This window comes from Mytilus californianus, unplaced genomic scaffold (genome assembly GCF_021869535.1).
Source record: "Mytilus californianus isolate M0D057914Y unplaced genomic scaffold, xbMytCali1.0.p SCAF_6, whole genome shotgun sequence".
Taxonomy (NCBI): Eukaryota; Metazoa; Mollusca; class Bivalvia; order Mytilida; family Mytilidae; genus Mytilus; species Mytilus californianus.
The window spans coordinates 97323904-97332629 of record NW_026262712.1 but is presented as its reverse complement, the minus strand read 5'-3'; the positions used below and the strand labels follow the sequence as shown (position 1 = coordinate 97332629).

Here is an 8726-nt window from a genome sequence, read left to right as displayed (position 1 = left end):
GGTTCATTTTCCCGGGCTTTAACAGGCTTCTTTAACAAGCAGTATGTTTGGTTAAAATCACCAGACCAAAATCACTGTATAAATAAACTTCGTAAGATGTTGTTGTGAATAATTTTCTGTTTTATTGATATAAAACAATAATTTTTGCATTTTTCGGTTCAGGTTCACATGTAGCATTTCCTAATGAGCCGAAAGCAACATCATTGTTCATTAACCGTAATATCATAGGTCTTTTTTCCTCGTTTGTGCCGATTCAGCGAGTTAAAAAAGCATACAAAATTTTATAGAGAAGTACTGGCCAATTACGTATACTTCACCGCGATCAACGTCCAATAACACATACCAATGATAAAATAATAAGATGTGGTATAATTGCCGATGAAACAACTCTCCACCAGAGACCAAATGACATAGAGGTTAACATCTATAGGTCACCGTACGGCTTCAACAACGAGCAAATCCTATACCGCATAGACAGCTATAAAAAGCCTCGAAATGAAAAAATGTCAAACAATTCAAACGAGAAAACTAACGGCCTGATTTATGTAAAAGGTATATTTAGAACAGTAACTTTCCATAGACTTATGTAATAGAAGTATTCCCTATGTTTTACTAGACCGACATGATGAGTTAGATATTTGAAAGGTTAACCCATACGTTAACAGTCCGCGATGGCATGTACATGCATACATAGTCCCATCCGATCCAACCAGTCGTGACTCGTTCGGACAATTCTGCCTGCTAGACAAAAAACAACAAACATCAGTTTCAAAGTTTTATGTTTGAATCAGCTGATGATCAAACCAATAACATCAATAATTCGAAGCAAGCGAGCTAATTATGTCTAAGAAGCTAATCTCCGATTAAGTGTAAAATGTATAATTTGAAAAACTTTCCTAATCGACGCGATCTTAAGTAAATCCGAACTAACATTTAAAATTATTTTTAAAATTTTATGCTATATGTTTGTTTATTTAAATGGTTTAGAAGAATTTTGTGTTTCTTTCAGTTTATAATTTTATACAATAAAAAGCTTTACGGTAGGGAGACAATAATTGAGTGGCTCCCTCGTCAGCAGTATTTGAGTGGCTCCCTTGTCAGCAGTAAAGATCTGATTAACAACAAAAACATGTAATGAGTTGATGATCATTTTTTTAATTGTAAGTTTATTTGCATATATATACGAAAGCGGATTAGCGCCACATAATCTTTTGTTTGGTATTTATTCCCATGTTTGCGTTATAATGCAAACCTTTCGAAAATAACGCATAAATTTGCGCTATTTTATTTCTTATCTAAGTGTCAAAGAAAGCAGCTGTTATAAATGGAGGACGCTATATGTATTAATTTTTGTCACGTTTTGCAATATTTGCAAAATGAAATGCTGGAATATTTATACAATTTTCTGCTACAAAAATCATTCTTAATTTGTGTATAATTGCGACACAAGTATTCCCTTATTCCTATGTATCTTTATGACATTGACTTGGTTGTGTGTTCATGCTCTTTGTTTTAACAATATCACAACCAATTTTACTAGCAGACGGACATGCTAATGTTGATATTTTACAAAACATTTCTTTTTATATTATATAATAAATGTAAATTCAATATAATTTTTGATTATAAAATATACAAAACTCAATCGACAATAAAGATCAAAATGTTTGCGTTATCTCGCAACGATTTATGCTAACTTATAATGCAAACATAGGAAGGAATATAAACAAAGTGTGTATCGCTAATACGCTTCCGTAGAATGTGTAATATTGGACTTTATATAATGTATGTAAAATCTATCAAAGAATAAGTAATTATTGTATACAAAAGTTAATCGGATTTTTCACTGTTTTATTATATTTGTTCAGCAGCTTGAAGAATGCGATTACATATCCAGACAGGTTAAATTGTGGCGGGACTTTAGTGTGCTGAACACCCCGAGTTGGATTCTAATGTAACAGCCTATCAATAACCAATGGTCTATCATATATTTCTATAGTTTCTATGAAAATATTTCTTCAACAGAGATACCGTACTTCCAAATGTAGCTTTCCGATGCGAAGCACGATATTTTCCTTCAGTTAGGATGCATATTCAACAGTTGGTCTACAATTAATGTTTGTAAATTCACCAAATTAATTCTGTATGGACAAAACACTATTAATACAAACCATATGCAGATTTTTTATTAATTTTGCCGTGATATTCAAACACGCATTGATTCTCATTCTTTTGCTAGCAAAAACAATTAATAGCTTTATAGCGCAATAATTCCTATAAGAAGTCTTTGATCAATTTTATCTTTTTTGCCTATTTGCAGAACTTGTACTATAGTTTTTGCCGAAATTTAAAAAAAATAATTGATATGGATAAAAAAAAACATCGTAATACAAGGAATCAGCCGACTGGCGATTTTAGCCATAATTTTTATTGGTCGTATCTTTGATGTTGAATATGTTCTATGATGGTTTTTTAGGTAATAAGCAACAATTTAATAGTAAAAACTTGTCTTTCTTGTCATGCTTGACATTTGAGGTTTTTCTTATTATTTCAGTTTTAAGAACATTCTAATCATTTTTGATCCTGTCAGATTTTCTCTGTCTATATTGGATTTCAAATATATATTCTATGTCCTAAATAGCCTTGGCGGTTATGTTGGTTGGCCGGCGAGATAATCGTATAATCGGATACCACACAGGATGATTATGACAAATATTGTTCAATTTGGCTTATAGATTCAGAGAATATTTGTAAAAGTGAACGGACAACAGATGACAGACGTTATTTTGCAAAAGGTCGTATTGGCTTCCTTGGGCCAAGCAAACTAAAAGGCAGACTTGCTGACTGGATATAATCAAAAAAAAGCCAAAGACAAACGCCAACTACCAAACGCACCTTTACATATCTTCAAAATTACATAAACCTTCATTTCCATTTATTTACATAGTAAAGTAAGTACTGGTGCAAATGTGTGAAAATTAGCACAATGACTTAATTTTGAATAATGTTACAACTGATCATGCAGATCCCTAGAAATATCAAATAACCTCATCCAAGCACACATTTTCTTTACAAAATAGAATTATTGAACACAATTGCGTGCCTGTTTCATAATGCAGTTATTCTTTAATGTTTAACTTTTATTGAACATCTGTTGATTAACTTTTCACTGTATTTTTATGAATATAATACAATATTTAAATAAAACTTACATCTGATATTTCCTAATGCTTATAATAGTAAGCTATAGCTAGGCATGAAATATCTGAATTTGAATCATATTTGATTTAATGTAACACCAGACTACTATATAACATATTGTTGTTTTTCTTCACGAGGAAATGGGTATTTTCCATATATTTTAAATTTCTGAGGGGTTTTATTTCTGTAAAAGTTGTCGGCACTGTTCAAACATCTTGCTGGTATGAACCGTTGATATACAATTCACAAAAATATTGCAAGAAACGTACACTTGATAGTGTTTACCATACAATTTCCTTTAGAATTTTTAAAGGGCCATTAATATTACTTCTGTAAAAATATTTGATGGCTGATATTCGAACGGATCTGAGAAATTGCTGATATAAACATTATATGTACACTATAAAAGAGTCCTCCAAGAAACGGAGGCTTTAGAGCGCTAACAATGCAATGTTCCTTATAATTTATATTTTTACTGGAGAAATTTACTTTACAAATAACTTGTAAGCAATGATCTGCATACCTGTCCAAGCCATTGCTGACATAAACCAATGATATAAAGGTCTAATTATCTGGCAATTGTACATGTGAGAGCGCTAACACGCCTGGATGGACGGACAGGCGGAAGAACAGACGGACAGAATAGCGCCCTGTATTTCTCTGTAACATCGCACCACGCTGCGCATGGCTCATAAATGTAAAGCGTTATGTGCTTGTTCCAATTGACAAGGCAAACAGTAGTATAAAAGTATGAAATTAGCAATACTTTACTTATATTTTCAACAAATTCTAGCACTTCATACCTACTACTTCTATTGAAGAAATGATCGAAAATGGCACGTTTCAACAACAAATGAATTGAATATCTCTTCTAAAAACAACGGGTTTTATAGTTTGTGTTTGACATCCAAATTCCACACAATACCTTGCGAAGGACGGGATTAATTTAGGACGTATTTAGTCTTAACATTTTGATGAAAATGAAAGCGTTAACCAGAGCATTCATTTTGCATTATACGAGATTATTTTTTTTACATTTAAAAAAAAGGCAGTGATTGTTCTTGCCTTGTTTAGGATTATTGAAGTCTCAAAAGATAAAAAATTCTGAAAAGATATGGCAAAACCCTAAGAATACATTTCACACTAAGTCCATATTTTCCAAACTTTAATATTTTGCGTTTAATTGAATATTCTTATCTGTTCTTTGATGTTGAAACAATATTATCTCGGAAGAGAAATCGGGACAATAATTTCGGGGAATCCTTAATTTATTTCATACTAGGACCATTTTCTCTCAATCTCTACTTTGTTTTTTTTCAGTATCACAGATTCTCATGTGTATTCTTTGAAGTTGTAAATTGTACGATGTTCTGTCGTACTTCTGCACTTGTAGCCTAAATATAAAGGCCGATACGACGGTTAAATACTGCAAGTTCTTCGATGCATGAGCAATTTTCAAAACATGGCAATTTGCAGGTTTTTTTGTTGTTGCAAAATTATTTTTCACATCAATGTTAGCACCTGAGATCACCCCGGATTTTTTGTTGGGGTCGCTCAGCCTTTAGTTTTCTACGTTATGTTTTGTGTGCTTTTGTTTATCTTTTCGACATTTTTGGTTTTATGTTGCTTGTGGATCTTCTGTTTGGTCACTAAACAGGTCAAGTAAATCTTGAGGACTATTTCAAATTGGCACTGTTGGCTGAGGAGCAGCAGTTCCTGTCGGACCAGACTGGCCTGCCTGACCAGCTATACCAGCTGTAATACATATGTTATTTGTAAACAACATGTGATGATATGACAACTTTGCCTTGTAATGATTCACCCGGTTCTCTTAATAGTCGATGTATAATATCCAAGTAAACGTCAAAATAGTAGGACTATCTAGTATTTTTTAACAATTCAATCCAAATCATAAAAAGGAATGTTGAAATAGTCTTGATTCAATTCTTTTAATGCCATTCATGTTTTGATAGGGATCTTTATTTACTTACGCCGAATTCTTATATTTGTTTGTTGTTGAACAGTATTAACTGCATCATCTAAAGCCCGTCTCAATATGGCATTTAACGTGTTGTTTACTTGTCCTTCTATTACTGGTATGGTCACGTGAAGAAGGAGGACAGTAAAGAAAGTAATCTGTCTCATCCTGAAGAAATATTATGAGAAACTATTAATCAAACATATGAATACAGATAAAAAGTTAAACACGAACAAAGTACCACTGTCAAAAAACACAAAAAATGCAACAAATCAAGGTTATGAGAGGTTATCAGTTGTATCTCAAATCAAAAACATTTAAACAAAGGGTAAACGCTGAATCAATAAGCACGGAAATTGAATTAAAAAATAGCAAATTTTAATATTAAATTCTGTAGATCCCTAAAATTGAAAGTGTTTTTTGTTTTGTTTTGTTTTTTTTTCTGTATTCAGAGGAGTTAAGTTTTACATGAACAATATAAAATAGAATAAGTAAAAACATTCTTATTTGACATTTGTGTATTGATGAAGTCGTTGATCTAACAGTTTGGTATTTAACTCACATCATCTTTTATAATGCAATACTTTCTAAGTAACTATTTGTTTGATATTTGGACGTAAGATTTCTGATTCAACCCTTTCGTTGTGACACAGATAGTGTTCAGAGTAGAGTTGCGCCGTATTATATGTACGGTCCGAGGAAACTGAATATTATTTTAACTCAATTGCGATGTTCCGCTTCATTTTTAAATGAAGTTAACATTTAATCCGACGGTTATGAACTAAATGAACATGCAATAAAAAAAAACATTAGTAATGCACAATGATAGAAATGTAATTCAGACTTCGTGAACCCCTTCAACTTAAAGCAACAACTGTTGCAAAAGGCCTTACTTTGATGATTGGAGTTTTTAAATTTGCTTTTATTTGCATTTTATAGAAATATATATTTCTTAATTTACTTATAAATAAACATTAACCTTCGTTACATCTGATTTATCTAAATACTATTGTTTCAGTTAGTAATACTATGTCAATATCCGGTGTTTGGTTTGATTGAGGTTCATTGTGCCTGGCTTTGATAAGTTTTTTTAACAGGCAGTATCCCTGCAGGCACACACTGTTGAATCAACGTTGAATCTTTGTTGATTTTAGGTTTGATTATTAAACATTGATCAACAAATAATTTAATTTTGGATGTAACGCGTCTTCTGATTGGCTGACGTTGTTTTGTTTATCAGCTCATAGACATAATTTTGTCATGTGACCGCGACATCATCAACGTTTTTAGCATGATTTACTCCTTTTTAGAATTAAATTATAAGGAATGACTGTAATATTTTTTCTGTCTATTCGAAATAACATAAAAAATGTGGTGCACACTTTTAAATAACCCGCTACGCGTGTTATTTATTGAGCACCACATTTTTTATGTTATTTCGTCATAGACAGAAATTTTTTTACAGTCATTCTCTAAATAGTCAACATAGATTCAATGTTGACATTTCAACGTTGAAATTAGTACATTGTTTCAACGTTGAATTAACATTGAGTTGAAATACCAATATTGAGTCAACGTTGGCTAAACAATATACAGTAGTTATGGATACCAGAATTGTCAAAAAAGAAGTATTGGGCACATCACAATTCTTTTTAAATTTACAACCGATATTCATAAAAAATAGAATATTCAGTAGAATTATCACTAATAGTCGTGGTGATTATAGAATTATATTTATATAACACAATCTCAGTGTATATCAGCATATATTACGGATTACAAATGTGTCGAGTTTTGTGATTGGATAACAACACCGAGATGTCAGTTTATATTCAGGAAACTGCTGGGGTATATATGACGTTTTTATCCCCAATTGGAACCTCCAAAACGTCATCATAACACCTGTCACTATGTGACGTAGTCAAAAGCTATAAAGAACACTAAGGAATGTCAGAGGCTCACAGAGGGAAAATAATGACGTGCTTCCGTCAATAATACATTTTTAATACAAAATCACGCAATATACTCTTGAAATACTAAAATTTAATGTCTTAAAATGTTATTATAAATTATTACATACACGATAAAATTATTTTCACAGCAAATTACAAAATCCTTCACACACATTCAAACACGAAACATGAAATCTAAAAACTTTATTGAAAACATTTTCTGAACGGAAAAAAAATTAGCAAGATAAAAAAGGTGCATTTAAATGGACTTCTCAAAATATTAAGAAACAATAAACATGTAATGAATATAACGTGACGGTACCCTAATTGTACCTATTTTGACAGTTTTTTCACTTAGGTTTTTATATGATAAAGACAAACAAATTCTTTCTGTTTTTATTTTGTAGCCGTATCCTTCTTTATTATATAGGTACACCAATTTGATTTCTAATCCCTACTGAGTCATAGAAAAATGAGTTTCAATCGACCTCCAAACTATCCATGATTCCGTAATGAGGAGTACCCAAATTGCATCCATGCTTAAATTCACATCATTTAAAATCAAATAGCAGATGTTTTGTTATATTTTTTCAAATATTTAGAACAATTTGACATTAGTACATGCGCACTATTCATTTTTTTTAAAAGGGATGCTTGTAACATAATTTTTTTGTTCATTTTTAAAAGATGACTTTTTGTGAACGTCGCATGGCGGCGTTTTCGTACATTTCTTCTTTCCAGTGAAAGCTTCATCTATTGATATAAACTGTGAACGTTTAGTGTATATTTGAATATATTCACCTATTTTGTAAGACGTGTATAATGTCAAATAACTAAAATACAAATTGTTTAGTCTCAAAGAAAACTTTTAAGAATTTCTCTGCTGTTTATGTTGAATAGGTGCAATTTGGGTACTCGGTGCAATTTGGGTACCGTGACGTTATATGCTGCATTGTGAATGTTTAACAATTACCTGCACTGAAAAAAACCTTAAGACAGGGGTAATTCGTAATATATGTGTAATCCAGGTCTCAGACAGGGTATATACTTTCACATTCCCGGCTTAGGGCTTATATCCCCTTCGCCTTCGGCTTAGGGGATATGCACTAAGCCGGGAATGTCACAGTATATACCCTGTCTGAGACCTGAATAACATATATAATATTAATCATTGATAGGGGACAAGAGGTTTCTCTGTTAACCTGTTTTAGTAAAAATTTTCGAGTGTTAGTATCCGTTATTTTGACAGTTCCAAAAATGTTTATTTGTTAATGGCATGTCCAATTAAGCTGTTAACCGTCAAAATCAGGTTGATGTCCCATATGGGAGTACTTGCTTTTCTGAACAAATCGCAGCCTGTCGCATGCCCCCAAAACATATAAATTTTGAAACATATATAGAATAATGCCCGCTGAAAGGAAGGACCCATAAAGAAAATACCTGAACACTAATTAAGGGGTTACACCAAAATTTGCAAAAAGAGAGTTAAAAATGCATAATGACATTTAGAAATTACCCCATAAAATACCAGCGGTCAGTCACACTTACATAAAAAAACAACCAAACTTTGCAATCCAAACATAATAATAGAACCA

General features: G+C 32.0%; 1 long non-coding RNA gene across 1 annotated transcript in view; it reads right to left on the bottom strand.

The window, feature by feature from the left end:
- LOC127705392 (uncharacterized) overlaps window positions 1-8726 on the bottom strand; it is a 44650-nt gene that overhangs the window by 31017 nt on the left and 4907 nt on the right. The gene's annotated exons all lie outside the window — the stretch shown is intronic.